At 37.5% G+C, this 20,321-nt stretch overlaps 1 protein-coding gene across 6 annotated transcripts in view; it reads left to right on the forward strand.

The window, feature by feature from the left end:
• avpr2ab (arginine vasopressin receptor 2a, duplicate b) overlaps window positions 1-20,321 on the forward strand; it is a 151,626-nt gene that overhangs the window by 56,198 nt on the left and 75,107 nt on the right. For 2 of the 6 annotated variants that reach the window (XM_039774041.1, XM_039774043.1), the window contains exon 2: window positions 19,308-19,408. The exons of 3 other annotated variants lie outside the window; for them this stretch is intronic. The gene's annotated coding sequence lies outside the window, so the exon portion shown is untranslated. The remainder of the gene's footprint in view (window positions 1-19,307; window positions 19,409-20,321) is intronic. One more of the 6 variants, XM_039774044.1, reaches the window with a different exon arrangement.

Consider the following 20,321-nt stretch of genomic DNA (forward strand, 5'->3'; position numbering starts at 1 on the left):
GGTCCTGGAGAGCTGCAGTGGCTGCTGGTTTTTGTTCCAAGTCAGTTGCTTAATTATAAGCCAATCCTCATCAATAACGATTCTTATTTAATTTCATAGCTTGTCAGTGTTTTAACTCCATCATGTCAGTTCATTCTTAAATCACAGATTTGTTCCCCCTTTCTAATCATACATGTATCATCCAAGTGATTTGAAGCCTAAAACAGATGTTTAATTTTCAGTTCTTCACTTTCTCTTCACTTTCCTTCTGAGTACGTAATTAAGCCAATTTGAGAATGATGAACATTTGTTTAGATTGCAAGGCATTGCCATTTTGTTGAGACTGCCATTGGTAAGTGTGACACCACCACAATGTGGGTGCCTAAGATGGCATTGAGGCAGTCTTTTACCCTTTATAATGAATGGTACTTATTAAAGTTACACATTATATTTTTGTTGAGTTTTATTTATTATGTATTGTAATTATTAGTTTTGTGTTTCAAGGATCAAGCTTGGTCCTGCGGTGGGTTGGCACCCTGCTCGGGATTGGTTCCTGCCTTGTGCCCTGTGTTGGCTGGGATTGGCTCCAGCAGACCCCCATGATCCTGTATTCGCATTCAGCGGGTTAGAAAATGGATGGGTGGATCGAGCTTGGTGAATGACTTTTGAATTTCAATTATTTTTCATACTTTTGTTAACATATTGGTGATGATGTCATCATGACACTGTTTTAAGATCTGTCTTTTCTTTACTGTTTTGATGTTAGTAATGACTTTAATCTCGGGTTCTATTACACTTAGTGACCCTGCATTTAACGTTGTAATTGGTGTCGTTATTGAGGATGGTGTCATTGTATTGGTTAAAATGGTTTAAAAAACAATTTATTGTATTGTAAGATATTTAGATATTCAGACAAGGAACTATTCAAAAAGCTTCTGTAAAAATCCAAATGTGGACAAATAAAGTCTATCTATCTATCTATCTATCTATCTATCTATCTATCTATCTATCTATCTATCTATCTATCTATCTAAATTTTAGGCAGACATGATTTTGGCTCTGTATCTTTTAATATGAAATTTGGCTTTATGTTTTGTCCCATAACAAATGGGCTATTTGATTTCTTTATTTTTATTATGGCTGTTCAATTACCTCATGTTTCAGTCCATTTTGCAAATAATACATCCATTGGCATGGTGATATTCTAATTAATCACACAATTATTATTACTAGTATTTACTGAGATGCCATTTTGCTCACTGTGTTCATGACCAGGTTTATTGATGGTTCCTGTGCTGGTTGCTATCAGGTGACCCAACACCATTGTCATATTCTATCTCGGCACTACATGACTATAAAAAGTTTAACTATCCTATGCCAATTTTTGTTCTTTTAGAGAATCTTTTTATTTTTTTTATACTGATTTCATCTTGTCTTGTTTCTTGACTACATTCCTGCATTTTCCCCTGGGGTCCATTCTGAATAATGATTGTTTGCCTTCCTGGTTTTGACTTTGGCCCATTTTAAAATCTGAGTCCCAGTCAAATTTAATTTCTCTTACCAAAAGTATATACCTTGTAGTTTCTGCAACAGTTTTGAGATACGTCTATAAAAAATCAAGCCCAATTTCTAAAGTGTAGTTTTCTCTTTTTTATTTTTTGTTTTTGTCCTGATTTTTGTCCATCATTTTTTGACTTTTTGATCATCGTTTTTTACTGATTTCTTCCTTGCCTGTCCTCTGACAACAGTTAACTTAAGCTTTTCTAATCATAATCATCTCCTGATTTCTAGATTTCCATTTTAGCTGCTTGCACTTTTTTGTGATTTTGGGCAAAGCAAGGCTGGTAATTCTGTTTTTCCACTAACACCAGGAACTGAGCTAAGTAGTAAACTGTATGGTAAAGAAAGTAAGATGGTTTTATTGGCATAATCATTTTTGAAGGCTTACTGAACTACCTGTGGAATTTCATAGTTTGTTCTTCTGTATGTGGAACCACACCTGTGGGAATCTCTTTAAAGAGGCCACTGTGATGTCACATTCACTGAATGTTTCAGCTTGTGTCTTCATAAAAATGACATGACTGGAGTCAAAGCTTGGCTGCTGTAGGTGCCATGGTTTGCATCGTCATTAGTCTTGGTGAAAAGAAATACACCACAAAAATATAATATTTTGTGTATATGTTACTTACCCTATGTACTTGGTAGTGCTGGATGAGAAAATGTTTTAATCTCATGTTTTCATTCAGAATGGAGAGAAAGAAGTTTATCATGTAACAGAACTCAATGCTGTAAAATCACACACAATGTGAAAAATGTCCAAAGAAAAGAAAAACTATCTCATGTTACTCTGTTACCACTTACATGTTGCACAAACCACATGTCTGTTGTCCAGCCGCTTTCTCAAGACATGCTACATGAATACTTTTTTTGCTGAACTATTGTTGTATCTGGAATTGTTAATGTGTACAGCAATAGGAAACCCAAACACTCATGGGAATGACTTTTTGACTTGAAGACCTGCCTCTCCCCCTTACTTATTGGTCAAGAGTCCTGTCTTCATTCATAAAGTCCTTCCTGTGAGTCTTTGAATGTCCTGTTTCTGTATGTGCTGATAATTCTGGAAATATTTTTTTTACAATATTTTTGCTAAAAATCATTGTTTGTGCACATTTTGGGTATGTGACTAGATAACAAATATATGGATTAAGCAACACTAGTTTTCTTTTTCCCATGGACGTTTTTCACATTGTTTGCTTTTATACAGTACTGGCTTTCGTTGAGTTCTGTTATATGATAAACTTCTTTCTCTCCATTCTGCATTAATGATCATTTTTTCTCAGCCATCACTACAACGTACAGAAGTTAAGTAGCATATAAAAAATATCTTTTTGGGTGGAATATTCCTTTAAACTTTAATGTCATTAATATTAGTGTCTTTGTTTGGAATATCTTCATGGTGTCCTTCTTTGGACGGGCTTTGTTGTGGTCATGTGATTTAGGGTGACAATGCAGGTGGAATCAAAAGTTTGACAGCAATTTTACATGGCATTGCACTGACACTAACCCCCTAGGATAAACAAACTATAAAACAAACTAAAAACGTTCTTCGAATGTTTAGCTAGCTATTTAGGGAAATGAACTTTAGGTAGTTAGGACTTCTGGGTTTTTTTTTTTTGACCTCCAATATGCATAATCTTCCTAGTTCTGACCTTGCTTGTTTTTGGCCACTTTTTGCTGTGTCCTTTTGGTGCCTTCATGCCCCTTTCCTCACCATAAAATATGCCCTCCAAAGTGAATTTTTGTTAGTAGGTCACACTGCAGAGACAAATAATCACTTGAATGATGATCTGTAAGTGTTCTGAAGACTGTTTTCACAGATTATGCACTTCCATTAATGAAATGCATGTCATATCATTAGAGATTTCCCTCATGTTTCACGTCGTTACTATCAAAACCACACAAATGTGAACATTTTGAAACACTAGCTAAATCAATTTTATTTTAGAATGAACATATACAGCAGCTAATTTTGCTACTGTTGTAGATGGATATCTGAGAAGGTGGAACTCCATCCATAAGCTGATTATAAAATGGAGAGATGATTGGGTGCACTTTTGTAGCAATGTTCATTACAATCAGAGGATGAATGGAAATTCATTTATCAGGGCTATGTATGGTGCTGTAACAAAGGGTGATTGTTAAAATTTTTATACTGTTGAGACATTTAGTTTGGTTTTGTCCTTTTTGGTTTCATTATTTTACTCTAAACCAAGGTGGATTTTTAAATAATAGGCATGATTTAACCAAACTCCTTGCCAAAATTCAAATTCATTAGTTACATATGAAATCAAATTAACAATTTACATAATAATAATATTAATAATAATAAATTACATTTATATGATGCTTTTCTAACTTAATCAAAGTGCTTTACATAGACAGTAGGAAACCATTTCAATCATCACCAATGCATAGCATCTGCCTGGATGATGTGACAACAGTCATTTATGCGGCAGTACAATATTAAGAGGTGTAGGAATGGGAGATATAGTTAGCCAATAAGAGACATAAGGGGTCTGAATGACCAGGATGTGGTGGGAAATTTAACCGGAACATCAGAAAGCAAAGTGTGCCCATGGATTTGTTTATGACCTTAGATAGTCAAGACCTTGGATATATGTCTTATCAGATAGGCTGAGACATTGGAATCTACTTACAGACTATGGGGTTACAGCCCCTTGAGGGTTTCATCTCTTCCAGCAGCAACCCCAGCTTCTCCTAGTTGGTCTCCCATCTAAGGTCTGGCTGAACCTAAACATGCTTAGCTTCAGGTGGATTACCTGTTCTGAAGTGCATGTGATAAGGCTGCTGACTTCAGTTCAACAAAAAGAGAACAATTACATTTTTGTACCAGTTACTCGCCCCATGTTTTTGTAGTGATATCAGGAAAAAATGTTTCATCTCACGTATTCATGAACAATGGAGAGGACAAAACTTGTGCTATAATGGGCTTGAATGGAAACAAATTGGAACATCAGCGAACAATATCAAAATGCCCATGAAAGAATCTCTAATTACTTGTTTTGCATAAATCCAAATGTGCAACACAATCTTCACAAAATCCTCTTGTGCACAACCAATGAGCTCTAATGACATCAAAAATTTCAGTTAAGGACACATCTGCCCTTCAGAAATTGGTCAGGTGACCCACCCAGTGACAGCCCCTTCATTGTCTACTATGGCATCAGATGCAGCATCTTTCCCAGTATTCTAAGAGGAAATTTTCATGAACTTTTAGGCTGAAGAGTTTCTTCTTTGTCTATTCAGGTCTCTCCAGTGCAGTGAGGTTCTCTTTCTCTTTCTCTCTCCCTTCAATCAATCATACCTTTTGTACTGAGTTCCATCATGTACCACTCAGCAGTTCTTCACATACCACTGCAGGCTGAGAAACACTGACTTAGGCAAATTATTGTTTCCTCAGCCGATTCCTCTTTGGTGTGGTTGGGGGATTGCTCCTCTTTATAGGTGGAAACCCACCTTATGGTGGCCCTTAACAAATCTTTAAAGATAACCATCACCATTTCCTCCACAGTAGAAGCTATACAAGATGTGTTGGTAAGCTTACTAAATGCAGACTTTAAGCATAGTGCTTCAGACACACATTCACACATTTACACGATGTTCATGTTTATGCTGACTGTAAATTGGCTGGACTGTCCCTTGGACGAAAAAGAGCACATCTATACTTTATATAGCCTCCTGTTAAATAAATAATTGTTAGCAAGAACTAATTTCTCTTACAGGATTTGGAGACTTTTACAATAGAAGATGATGACAATGAATGTTGCATTACTGGGGATTTTGAACATAATTGCAGCCTATTACGGGGAAATGCAGTGAGGTGATGGTTTGCTTCATACACATGTGGCTCCCACCTGCTTGTTAATGAGAACCTCACTCGCATAGGTGTGTCTCCTGACTGTCATGTTGCTTGTGAGTTAGTTGTTTTGAGCATTTTTGTTCAAAATGAAATGCAGTAAAGATGCTTGGGAAGCATCTGCAAGTGTTTACTGGCACTGCACAATCTCATTATAAGAGTTCATTGGCATGATAAAAAACATACCACCACCATTTCGTCTTTTCAGTTCCCTTTTGATATTTTTGGTGTATTCTTCCCTTTATATATTAATGCCTGAAACAAGGGGAAAAAGTAATACCACTTGCTTGCTTTTGAGTATCTTCAAATCACAATGCGTGTGTCTTTTTTTTCCTGCAGCGGCAGACTTATCTGGGAGACACATTCATCCTCCACCACTAATCCAAAAGCCTGTCAACTTTTATTTTTTTAAAGAACAGAATATCCTCCTTCCTTTCAAGAGGAAAGCCAAGTTATTTTTATAAGATACAAACATTTTCTTGGCTGTGATTTCTCATTCTTTTTCCAGCTCTCCAGTAAATGCGGTTTCTCTCTATGGGCTTCTTACTGTAGATCATGTCCCCTAAATGAGTCCAGTCTGGAGTCATCTAACACACACTAGCCTCCGAGACCCTTAGGGGTGAACTGTACTGTTTGTGTGTCACCAGAATACAGCTGACCCTGACCCGTTGTCCTTGGGGAACACTTCCAGGCTCATCTTCTGTAGAGGGAAAAGCTTTCCCAACAGACTAATTTTTATTATTACATTATTTTATTGAATTCATTATTTTTTATTATTCAGTTTTTTTTGCTGATTTTTCTACTTACTAAAGTATAAATCAACAGTATAAGGTTTACAGATCAAGGTTACCTTTCTGAGACCTAAAAAAGTGTAGCATGCGGACGGGGCCCTTAACCTTGCCGGAACGTCTCCACACTAGGAGGACCGAGGGGGGCAAGTGTGGCCAGAGTGTTACTTCCCCAGGGACGCTACATTGCAACCCCTCTGGGCTGCAGCAGTGCCTCGAACTCCCACAGGGCTTCATGGGAGTTGGAGTATGGTGCAGCCCTGTTGGTGCCGCTCACTCCATTAAAGGGCCAGAGTCGGGAGGCAGAGGACAGAGCTTGTGGGAGAGGAGTGGAGGCGGCAGAAGTGAAGAATAAAGAAAGGAAAAAGGACACTGTGCTAAAGAAAATAAACGTGTTTGTGTGTGGTTTGGACTTCTGGCTGTCCTGTGTCTATCTGTATCCGGGCTGATCTTCCACAAAAGTAATAGAATAAGAATCCAACATTCACCATTAAAAATCTTTAGTTTCTCACTGTATTTACCTTCAGAATGATACAAATAAAAATACATTAAAATATACAGTAAAATTAAACTATTGTGCCATACAGTAGTTTGGTATTTTAAACCAAGGTGATGTCTGGTTAACATTAAAATTTCACCCATCCAGTGCTGCCAGTGCAGTTTGCAGTCAGGGCACTGCTAATTTGGTGCTTATGTTTTATCATTTTTGAATGAGTTTCTGCCTGCATGCTCAGATTTCCTATAATATTCCAAAGTCATACAAGTTAATTAACAACTCTAAGGAGTCTCAGAATGAGTAGATGATGGTGGGTGTTTGTCTGAGTGTGCTCTGTGATGGTTTGACATCCCAATCAGGGCCTGGACCTCCATGAGAAATTTACAACTTGTAGCTTTGTAATGGAGGAAGCAGTTTTAGAAAATGAGTGAAATGGATGGATTGGTAAAGCCCAATGGGTGAGTGTTCATTATAGAAAATGAAGAGTGCTGTTTCTGGTGCTGTAAATATAACCCGCTATTCAGACAGCAACTCCACTGCATAACTTTCTCCTATTCACTCTCATTTTAGCCAACAGATAGTCATATCTCCCAACATTACTTCAAACGTCTCCTCTTTCAGTCTAATACTCCAAAAGCTATGAAGACAAGTTGCTTGCATAATTGTCTAAACTACTAAACTTGTTTTTTTGTCAATGTCTTCCTGACAGAGCTCAGCCTCTTTTTGAAGATGAGTAAAAAGAGTTTTATTATATTTCAGCTAGAGCATGAAAGCTTAGGTCTTAATGAAACAAGCCACTTAACTCTGCATGGTTCACAAACACAGACACAGAGAAATGAGAAAATTGCTTGAAGATGTTGAAATAAAGAACAATGGAAAAATTGAGCTGGAAAGATGAAAAGCAGAAGACACCTGATGGAAATGATAATGAGGCAAAGGAAAAGCCAGGAAGGGTACAGTATAAGGGAAGAAGGAAAGGGTGCAATTGATTGAATAATGGAAGGAAAGTCCTGAAACATGGATATCGACAGAGAAGCAGAATAGATGCTACATGCTAGAATGAAGAGGAGCTGCCACAGGAAGGAGCATCTCAGAGTTTTTTCTGATTTTTTTTTTCTTTTGTGCATGATTTCCAGGATGTTCTGCCTTGCGACCATCACTTCCACACTACTCCAGATGAGATGACATGCTGGGAGCATGCACTGATAGCGCGTTGCTTGAAACAGATGAATAAAGATAATATAAACATTTTATTTTTGAAGTTCTCTTTAACCATAGATTCCAGAGACTGCAAACATACATTCTGTTCTGTTCTGTTCTGTTCCATTCTGCTCCGTGCTTCATGCAAAAACAATATGATTTATGGGACTGAGAGCTGAAAGCATCCAGAAACAACAGTGAGTTAAACAACATGGTATTCACTTATACCTGTGTCTCCTTCTAAAACTGAACAGTGCTTAAAAGTATAACTTGAAGCATAATGTTTGGAATTTTTTAAATATACTTAAGAGAAATTAAATATTAACGTGTGTGAAGGAAGGCTGTCACCCGAGTAACATAGAGAAGGAGAAGGCTTTCTGATTTGGCTTAACAGATTAAAGCATACGCACGAGAGGGAAGAATGTCATTGCCTAGCCTCTTAAAGGATAAGTTCAATATTTTTCTGGTGGAAGTTATTGTAATATACATTTATTTGCAATGGGAATTATATTCTTAGGTGAAGCATTTTGTACATATTTTTAAAAAATTTCATACCTTTTTTTACAGCCTAAAATGAGATATATGGGGTATCGTTGCAAATGTCAAGAAATATGAAAAAAATGTGTTTTTAGGTAGCATACAGTAACATCTCAGCTATATCCTAACTACAGGGTTACAGGGGTCTGCTGAAGCCAATCCCAGCCAACACAGGGTGCAAGGCAGGAAACAAACCCCAGGCAGGGCACCAGCCCACCGCAGGGCACACACACACCAAGCACACACTAGGGACAATTTAGGATCATCAATGCACCTAACTGGCATGTCTTTAGACTGTGGGAGGAAACCGGAGTACCCAGAGGAAACCCACGCAGACACGGGGAGAACATGCAAACTCCACCCAGGGAGGACCCGGGAAGCGAACGCAAGTCTCCTAACTGCGAGGCAGCAGAGCTACCCACTCAGCCACCATACAGTAATATGTTTATGAGATATTGTTATGACAAAAAATGAAGTTATAGACTATTTTTTCCGGGTTAAGGACACATTTCCATCTAGTTTTCTGCTTAATGCTAGCATCATAGGTGGAATTTTCATGTACTGTAAATAATCAAGTAGAACAGCACCAAAGATCTTTATTGCAGTGAAATGTAGAGCCATGTATATAGTATTGGCAATGGGAAGGTGATTTACTAGTAAACTGAATGCTGAATACTGTAAATGAACAGTTCTTGTGCAGGAGGGCATGCTTCAGTGATCTAGCATCTTGGAGTTTGAATCTCATGCCTGGTTCCCAGACAGAAAGTCAGGTTTCCTTACACATCTCCACATACACAAAACCAAACATACAACACTGAATATTTGGTTTTGTACAAGGGAAAATCATAAAATGCAGGAAATAAATAAAAATACTTAGATGATGGCAAACAAATTCAAAAAGACACTCTAAGAACTTGCCACTGCCTTATTGTTGTCTAAGCAAAACACTTCACTGTAATAAAATTAACACTGCATTAAGGCTGATGCATGATACTGCTAGCTTAAAACCACACATAACTAAAGGCAGATCTGAAACCTCTGAAATTAGCAGAACTAGAAGCTGCAATACTAAGAAACCAAATAAGAAACCTCACCCCAGACAAAAATGCTACTTCTGAGAGTCACAGGCAATGAGTGCATTTGCATGTGTCTTAATAACTCAGAGAAACCAAAAGAAAATTAAGCGCATAGCAGTTCTTTTTTTCTCTCCTTCCACCTCCACTGCTCCTCTAGCAAGCTTCGTCCCTCTTCCTCCTGACTCTGGCTCCCGGAGTAGTGGCAGGCAGCTCCTTTGAAGTAATCCCTGGAAGTACTTTCAGTGTCCTGAAAGCCTGGCCTGGTAGCACTGCCAGGTAAGGCTGGAGCCCCATGAAGTAAGACTCCGCAATCCCCGCAGAACACCCTGGTGGCACCCACGGCACCCATCTGGGTTGAGTCAAAGAATTCAATTCCCATGATGCCCTGTGGGAAACCATGGCACTGCTGCAACTCAGGGGTGCTGCCATCTGGCGTTCTGAGGGAGGTTGTGCTTTAAAGAAGCTGCCTTTCCTTATCCTTCCACCTCTTGGACATCACACACACACAAAACAAAATGGCTTTTATTCATACTTATCTCAGTGCTCTGCAAATTCATTTTAATCTACAAAAAGAGGTACAGTATTTTTTACATTTATGAAAAAAATACTTAACTTAAAAAGCTTAAAAATGGCAAACGGCAAATGAATGCATACCAAGATTGTGAAAAATAACTGACCTGAAAAAACAACAGATTTATCCTGTAATAGGACATTCCTGTCCATTCTATGTCAATTTATTTGACCTTTGGTCTTCACAAAATCTTCTGGCTGCCTGGATTAACTCCAACAGCTAAGACAGGCTTTCATCTTCTCTTAACAGAACCTACTGTCTCTTTTCTTGTTCACTGTTCCACATGGTTTTCCGTCTCTCTAAGCACCATAACGCACCCCTCTCATTTTTTTAAAGAAATCATGCCCTTTTCCTGATTTACTGCATGCCTCCAGCTTGCAGTATGATACAGTTCAGCCTCTGAGTGCAGAGGGACAGGCTGCCAAATGTGCAATTGGCTAGGCTCTATAACACTTTATTTTAATTTCATTTATCTTTAAACTGTCACATTATCAGAGGGTTTTTCAATTTCCTCTCACTTCTTAAAGACATCCATGTTAAGATTACATGTGACTTGCAACGAAATGCCATCCCATCCAGGATTATTTTTTCACCCTAGAGCCCAGAGCCGCTAGGATAAGTGACTCCCTTCAGCCCTAGAAAAGAATAATGGAGTTCATAAAATGAAAGGAGAGACAGATATTTAAGAAGGTGTCTACTACCACCTAGCTGTGGCTGATTTCACCTGTGGTGGCCTGATAGATTTAGGGTCAGGTTTTTATTTTAATTTTTGTTTATTTTTTATTGTGACTTTAATCTGTCATGTACAACCACCCTCTTCTGAATTGGTCAGGTTTGAATATAAATTGGAGAAATCTTTGACATTTCCCCTTTGTAATTTTTAGATCTATGATGTTATGTCTGCAAGTCAGTCAATTCTTACTATTATTCAAACAGCTTGGGTTCCTGGGGCCTTCCTTTTACTTATTATTTGCTTGTCATTTCTGCAATTGTTGTTATACAACACTAATTACATAGCAGTTACATTATATTTATTTTGAAACTAAACTGGAGCTCAAATGGTATCATTGCTCTAGGACTGAGAACTAAGCAACTTCACAAAATCTGTGCTTTTTGAAGCGATTTTTTGATTCTTGCATTACCATTTTGTCTTGTGTTTTTGGTCTTGCTTTTGATACTCACTGTGTATGACTCTTTGTCTGTTCCTTTGATTATTTTTATGGATTACAAAAATTGTGAATAAAAGAAATTGTTTTGCTTTCCAACATGCATCTTTTCAAGTTGGTTTATTCAAATCTGCACTGTAATTGGTAAAATATTGCAGGGAGCACATCATAGCTGGTCTCTTTTAATAACAAACTTCCATGATTTGGATTTTTTTTAAATGAAGAAGGAATTTGTGTACTTATTTTGTGCTATTTTATTTTGCTATTTTTTAATTATATGTTTTTAGCTGCCATTTTGTTTCTCATGGGCACCGGCATTTTGTGTTTCAGAGAGTATTTTGTTATTGTGTGGATAATTTGCAAACATTTTCACAGTGCAATTAGCTCAGATATTTTGGAAGGAGTTTTTGCTAGAATTTTTAACAATGGTTTTTGGTTAGTGTTTTGTGTTTGATGATCAGTTCAACTGAAATTTTGGTTTATGACTTTGCTCTGTACTTTTGACTACATTTTTACCTCTCCTCATTTCCTGGTGTATCTTATTCCTGGTAGGTGCTATTTTATCATCACTGGTGCAACAGAAGAAAATAAAGTGTTTTTTTTTTTAATCGTTTGAGAAAAATAAAATGAAAAAAACCACAACTTTAAAAATAAAAATTAATTAACAAACAATGAAGACACACTAATGTCCTTGTCTTGCGGGCATGAATGTATGTTATCATCCAGTTGATGCTCGGAACTGGCCAACTCTATTTAATTTCAAAAGCAACAGGGGTGCTGTGGTGCTGAAACATAAAGAATGCTGACAGTCACCTCCTGTTCTCCCTCTGGTGGTCGTTCCGAGTGTCAACTGGATGATAACATGCATAGAGGACCGCAAGATCACCCCCCACCCTACCCAGAAGGGGTTGGGTTAGGGTAGATTTCACTCTACAGTATTTTTAGTCGACCAATGTGAAACATGTGTACAGTACCAAGTTTCATGAAAATCACTCCAGCCGTTCAGAAGTGATGCTAGAACATACATACATACATACACACACACTTACATTAACTTTTATATATATAGATTTTGTGGATTCAAGCGTGAAAATATATGCATGCCTAAAAACAGGCTGCATGCACCAAAAAATAAATCTCATTTATGAACTCTTGCATATACACCTTTGTATGCAATTTACCTTGGTAAACCATAATTGTCTTGTAAATTTGCAGACACGAACGCCCCTTGATCCTGCCCGTTTCCCACCTTGAAACTACCATGCATGATCCATACTAATGAACATCATACATATGCAGTGATGATGCTGTGGGCCTTTATTGGCAGACAGAACAGCCTCCCACAAGATGCATCAAGTAGTGTGAGATACAGGAAAATAACTTTTATTTTGTGGCCTAAGCACAGGTTTCACCGACAAGCACAAATACATTGAATGACAACATGTGCCTGCTGCTGTGAATGTGGTGAGCTCCACCTGCTCTACCCTGCACGAAAAAAAGGTTTGATCTCAAGCGGCAAAACACATGCATCATCAGTGGCAGAATTTGCATGTAATGGGAAGGGTAGTCAGCACGTGTACACTCTCTGATTTCAATCTGTGAATAGCATCTGTAATTGGAGATTCCTTATTATTCTTCAGCAGCCCAGACATTTGTCAATTTCAGCATCACAGATGGCTTGTGCTGTATGTTAAAGGAATGAAACTGCTTACAGTTAACAAAGGCAGCTTAATTCTTGCTAGGTGCCCTTACTGTAATATGTTTTAATAAACTAGACACAACTTTTCTGATGAACTTTACGCCTACACTATATGGAAATTGAATATAGCACCTTATTGGTCTGTGTATGGCTTCCAGCACAGTAGTCATGATAGGAGCTGAAACTTGGTTGAGATATTCCTGTCCTGTCATGCAGTTTCCGCTGGTAGGTGCTTGTTGCCAAAACGCCAACCATTGTGAAAAGGTACAGCCTGATTTCAGGCAGTCTGTCTTTTTAATGCCAGGGACAACTGAGAAAGGCTCTTGGAAGAATAAATTGGCTCATAAGCCAGTCATTATCATGATGAAAAAAGTCCCTTAAAGCTCATTCCCTTTGTAAACTGTATGTCTTCAAGTAGCTCCAAACAAGCCATGTTGCACCAGACCATTAGGCTATGAATAGGCTGTGATTTGTAGCTTTGTGTAAGCAGGGAGTGAATCACACTTATGTTTTTACTTCATGCAATTATTGACAAAAAGTGGCTTCCAATCCTGAAACGTGACAACAGGTAGCTGATATAAATTGTGGAAAATTCAAATAAGTTGTTCAGTGGGAACATTCAGCACTGGCCCTCTTAAAAAGCAACTATAATAGAGTCCATCCATTATCCAACCCGCTATATCCTAACTACAGGGTCACGGGGGTCTGCTGGAGCCAATCCCAGCCAACACAGGGCGCAAGGCAGAAAACAAACCCCAGGCAGGATGCCAGCCCTCTGCAGCTATAATAGAGTCTATACATCATATTCATCACTTTTGAGGCTTAATGTTTGTCACATCAATGCACATTATAATAACACTTTGGTGATATGAATTATTACACATATGACTCATCTTTTAGCTGGTTTGGCTGCATTTGCCTAGTTTCCCCGAAATGTTGCATACGAATAGGTTACAGTTGCTGTAAATATACACGAGTTCTCCCTTAAGTTTTCTTTAATAAATACCAACTTTTGCATGGAAAGTTGCGTTGTGTACATTTTGGACCTCTGTTTGTGCAGACGCAAGCTTTATAAATTCCTGGTGAGAGTCACAATTACAACAACATAAGAATCAATAAAATGCAGTTTTTAATAAAATATATTTGTAAAAGGGATTTGATGAATTAAGGCAGGAGATTGGGATCATCCTTTAAACCTTTTATTTTGCAATAGCTTCATACTTAGTGTTAAGAGTGTGCAATATATAGCATTCTCTCCAGGGAAACACAGATTACAGTTTGTTGTAGGCACTCTTCATTACTCTTTTTATTCTTCAGCAATGCAATTAGTTACCCTTTAATTTCAAGCAGTTGCTTTACCAGAGATAGATTTGTTTTACACCTATCATGGTTGTCCTCGGCAAAAAGCTCAAATGTGAGGCATCCAATTGAATCAAATCCATGGGATGCTCATATAGAAGATTATAACATGTGCCCATACGCACACAGGATCTGACTTCTCATTATTTGTAAAGGTCTCTCTTGCAGCTTGCACCACTTACTTGGGCTCCTTATGTTTGGGCTACAAATTATTTTTTTTCCCGATAGATGGTGCTACAGCATGAAAGCTCAGTTTTAATGCCAATGCAATATGCACCTAGAATATCTAAACTTACTCTTACCATTACTTCTAAATTTTGTACTGTACTCTATATGGTTACTGTCGCCTCTTTTATGTTATTAAAAACATTAAATAACACATTGAATTTACTGTTTAGATTCAGAAAATAAAAATTGATTCTAAACTTAGAAAATCTCTTCTGTATGCTTTGCAGAGAAGAGAAATTTTTAAATTTGTAAAACTGTTCTTGACTCTAGAAGACAGCAGAACAATCCTGAGCTCAGTATCACATTTCATTGTTTGTCACTGATACAGATTTTGCATATGGAAATGACCGCATTCCCTGCAGAGTAGATTTGTGTGAAGATGGTGGCCATGTTAAAGATTTGTGATATGAGCAGACCTGAGCAGATGAGGAAGACAGAGTTAAAAAATAAAACAGAAGATGTGTTTGGTGGTGATATGGTAGCTCAACTCATGGTGTTCAAGTCCCAGGTATGGAGTTTACCTGTTCTCCAAGTGTCTGCTTGGGTTTCCTCCATGAAGGTTAGCTGGATTGGCACTGCTAAACTGGCCCTGATGTATATATGTGAGTGAAGTGTGTGTGTGATCACCTTGCAATGGGCCAGGAATTGTTACTGCCTTGCTCACATTACTTGCTAAGATAAGCTCCAGCTTCCCTGTAATCCTGCTCTGGATAAATGGATGGATGGATGTAATTGCAGATGAGAAAGTGCAGAATGCACAGTAATAAGGATCGGGATATGAGAAGGAAGGGGTTATCAATAGTAGCAAATGGCAGGCATGGGAGACAGGAGACCAGTCAGTGTCAGGGGTGCTTCCTTGTTTCCAGGCAGTGGTAGGATTGTTTCACAGCATTTAGAAAATTGCATTGCTTTCCTGAACTAATTTAAAAGTAAAAATGTTCCAAAAACGAATAATGAAATTGCTCTTATTTGGTAAGTTAAAACAAGGAAGAATTTTCTTGTTTGATGATCTTTACAATTCTGCAGCAGAGATGCACATACAATGTTTAATAAACAGGATGTCTGCAGTGACGCAACTGGCTTATTGCTTATAGGATGTTGGACCTAGCAAAACAAGATTAAACGGTTTACGCAATTAAAAATACATGTAAAAGAGCTGTTTTTTCTATCAAACACTCATTAATGTTAATTCATCTGCTGCCATTTAAACTGAACCATGGTAAAGAAAAAAGACAAGATAACACTTTTATTTAGCCCTTTTTATTATTTTACTTCATCGAGGATACAGCCGTCGGGTAATTCTTAAGGCAGGACTTGTTTGTTAGATTAGTATGTGTAATTTCTGCTTTGAATTGAATCTTCAATGCAAATTTGAAAAAATGCCAAAGGCAAACAAAAGAAGACAGTAAGGATGCAGAAAACGTTTGTGTTACAAAACTGCAGAACGAAACATAGTGTCATATTAAATTGTTGGCTATCTTTTTTTTTTAAGCCAGATATTATAATCAAACACTGATAGGGAACACTCCTCTTCATGGAGCATAAGGGCAATAAAAGTGAATTGCATTTTGCCAGGCAGAGACGTAATGTGCAAAAAATAAACTTCAGAGAAAACAAGGGCCTCACATGTTTTAAAGTCCTAAATAAAATTTTTAAAAGTCTACCATGATGTAATGAATGCAGATAATTACTAATAAAATGTAACCATTACTGAAAACAGACACTTTTAAAATGATTTATATAACGTATAGAAATTCTTAGATTAAATCTAAGAATATATATATATATTCATGCCTAATCATAAAGGGGAGTAATGGCAGAATAGAAACAATGAGCACTACACTCGTAAACATAATGGTTCTTTAATGGCACTTTACTGGGTTGTGTGTTTCCTTGTTGAGCCAGTGCTTGGCAAAGAACCGTTTCATAGTTGGCAGGGTTCTTAGCAAATGAAATTGGTTCTTTGGACTTTGAAAACGTTCCTAAAATGTGGACAAAGCAAAAATCTTTAATTGTGTAGTAGATGACCTAGTAGGATACCAACAGATGAGGAAAACCTGAATTTGGGTTGTGAGATTGTATGCAAGGAGAGTCATTTTAAAATTATGAAGCCTTTGTTCTTTCACATATCGGCAACACTTGAGTTTACGTAGCGCAAAAATGCATCTGTTACTCATGTACTCTTATATATCAAAACCATAACAAAGGCTTCTTCGGGTCTTAATCCAGGATAAGTGTATGTGTGTCTGTCTGTGTGTCAGTCCAGTTGCTATGTCTCAATCATTCCAAAGGATGGCACATCATAAACATTTTTAGCAACAAAATGAATTGCGTTAATCATTCCAGCAGATGGCGCATCACAGACATTAACACTGCTTTTACGAATGTCATACCAACACATTGTATGGTGCGCTGCAAATGTTAATGTGGAGATCCACACTCATTACTTAGATTTCAACCTGTCTTAGATGAGTAGCACAGCTGGTTGCACTTCTAAAGCATCAGTAAATATGTTATTAATTTCTGTGCAGTGCAGCATATTTACATATTTAGAGCTTATGATAGACTGGAAAATGGTTCACGAACATAGAGGATTTACAGATATTATGCTGAAATATGCAATATTTCAAAAGATATTTAAGCAACTTCTGACTATTTCAGAATGAACTTATTTTAGTAGGCCATATTGGACAGATAAATGAGCATTTTACTGATGTTTTGTAAGTGTTATGGTCACCAAAAGTAGCCTTTGTTAAGGTTATGAGTTAATGAGTAATAGATGCATTTTTATAATATGCAAACTAAAGTGTTACCCACATATCTGTTATCATCTAGTTCTTGTGATTTATGGAGCCTGTTGTGGATCTAAATGAAATATTCTTTCTGCAACCTTCATGTGGAAGATTTCTTTGGGAATAAAAAATAGTTCCCTTTGACAGCATTCTAAAGAACCACTTTGGCACTTTTATTTTTAAGAGTGCATCTTATGCTGTTTTTTTTTATTATACTACTACAGTGGTATATATTTTCATTAATCTTAATTTTAAGGAAATTCCTGTATACTTTGCAGTGAGAAAAATCAGAATATGACTACCTGAATTTAACATATACCGTATACTGTTGTTGATATTCACAAACAAGATTTTCATGTGAAATAAGTTCAAACATGATCCATTATACTAAACAAATCATGACCTATTATTACCACTCGGTGAGTAATGGTGCTAACCCAATAAAAATGATTATGACACAGACAGTGAAAAAATGCTTTTTCTCTTGGTCTTAGATAGATAGATAGATAGATAGATAGATAGATAGATAGATAGATAGATAGATAGGCACTATTTACAATGATAGATAGTGTGACCTGTAGAGGGAGTCACTGAGCCCCCAAATCCTCCAACACACCAATACCATCAGTCCCAGTTCAAATAATAATTTATTTTAACAAATACCCTTTAACAGGTAATGCACAAACATAGCATAATTCGACATATTTTCTTTCTTTCTTTCTTTCTTTCTTTCTTTCTTTCTTTCTTTCTTTCTTTCTTTCTTTCTTTCTTCATTCCTTCCTTCTCCTTCCGCTACTTCAGGCAAGTGTTTTCTAGCTTCTCTTCTGACTCTGACTCACCTGGATGAAGTCGAGCAATTTCCTTTATGCCAGATCCAGGAGTACTTCCAATGTTAGTACACTACAGGCTGGAAGCAATTCTGGGTCTGGCGGAAATTCCTTAAAGTGGGGATGATGTGTGCCTGCAACTCCCCCGGTGGCACACATGGAACACTGCAGGGCTGTCTAACAGGACTGCAATTCCCAGCCTGCCCTCTGGGTATCCATGCAGGGACCATAGCCTAGGGAGACTGCCACCTATTGTATTGGAGGAGCAAATAGGCCATGCAGTTGGTTCCCCAGACCGTCCTTTCATTAAACTGGCCTCCTGGATCCTGATGTTCATTACAATAGATAGATAGATAGATAGATAGATAGATAGATAGATAGATAGATAGATAGATAGATAGATAGATAGATAGATAGATAGGCTGTCCCATCCCACAGATTTTTGTCTTCTCTTTGGCACTCATAGCTAAACCCTACTTTCAGATATCAAGAGGAGCTGCACCTAAGAAGATGGCATTGGTTTGCAAAATAAAAGAATGTTTTCATAATAATGAGACTAACAGGCAGACAAGACAGAAAATGGTTGAAAAGGTGAATTATATATTTTTTTAGAATCAATTAAACACCCCAAAAAATAAGTGAACATATGATCATAAATACAGGTGTCATTTCTGAAATCTAAAAAAGTTAGACAAGAATGTACCAATGCATTAAAGAGTCAAGAAGCACAGGAATCTTGAGCCCAGAAAAGTCACAGAAATAAAAAAAGAATGTGAGGCAGGAACATAGCAGGATGTTTGAAGAAGGGTGAGGGAGTCTTCATCTTTGTGATCCCAGTAGTATTTGTGATGGTCAAGGGTCTAATACAGCAACAATATTTTTCAGAAGGACGTACTATATATCCATTCAGTATATTTAATCAAAGATGAGGTAAAAAATGTCATTGATTGCTGTAGTAATGTCAGATATTTGCAGCAGAATCGTTTTGATTGGTAAACAAATCATCCTATAAAGAAGTTACTAACAATCACAGTGCTCATTCCCAACAGATAAGCAAAAGCATAGATATGTATCTGCAACTATTTTATGTAAATTATAACATGAATGAATGGCTAAAGAAAACAAATATATCTGTTTTATTTCATTTCCCAGCAGTACAAACACTGCCAGCAAGGGTTACTATCCTCAGCACCCAAACCCCAAGGTGTACGGCCAGCAACCTGTTAAAACACACCAGCAGATAGGAAAATGATGTAAGTTGACTCTCAGATAATTAAAGCTCTTTTGTAACTAAAAAGCAGATGTAGGGCAGGAGAATAACCACACATTTCAGGCGTGGTGAAAAGGGATGTCCGAAGCAACCTCCTACTAAACAGATCTGATTAGCCAAGTGTAGCTGAAAAGACAAACCTAGTCCCTGACACTGAATGGTTTAGTAACTAAGAAGAGGATACACCTCTTTTTGTGTTGTTATAAAATCTTACATACACGTTTAAAGCGTTGGTTCTGACACTTCCTGTCCTGTAAGACCACTAAATCCATGTCTGTTAAAAGGGCATGCTTGCAGATGGCTTTGTTAGAAAATCAGGTACAGTAGTAGCATTTATGTATTTATGAACATGGCAACATGGCTTTAAGCAGCTATTAAGAACGATAGACATGCTGCAGCATGACCCAGTCAAATCAAGAAAGTTCATCATTGGTTTAATTTAAGGACCTAGCAGCTAATAATAGCCAAAGAATTGTAGAAGTAACAGAGAGCTGATATGAACATGAAAGGCGAGGTATCTACCAAAATAAAACTCAAACAGAGAGTGCACTGCTTCGATAGTCTGACACATTTCCTTCAGAGGCTGAGCAGCTGTGGCAGATCAAAGCGGAAGAGTATTCAGTGTCACAGCCTCTTAACACCTAAACCATGGGTTGATCCAAGTTGAAGTGGTTTATTCTCTCTGACAAACTATTGGGTTCATTGATAACTGTGGTGTGAATGGTCCAGGGCTACCTTTACCACCCCGTCAAAGTAAAAACTTCCACAGACAACAGATGTGTGGATGGACAGAACTCATATAGTCATGAATTTCCAGCAGTGAAGGCAGTGTCCCCAGTGGTGAGCACAGCAGCCATAGATATGAAGATTTAAACAGCCCTGCAGTCAATAATTAA

Source organism: Polypterus senegalus, chromosome 13 (assembly GCF_016835505.1).
Source record: "Polypterus senegalus isolate Bchr_013 chromosome 13, ASM1683550v1, whole genome shotgun sequence".
Classification (NCBI taxonomy): domain Eukaryota; kingdom Metazoa; phylum Chordata; class Cladistia; order Polypteriformes; family Polypteridae; genus Polypterus; species Polypterus senegalus.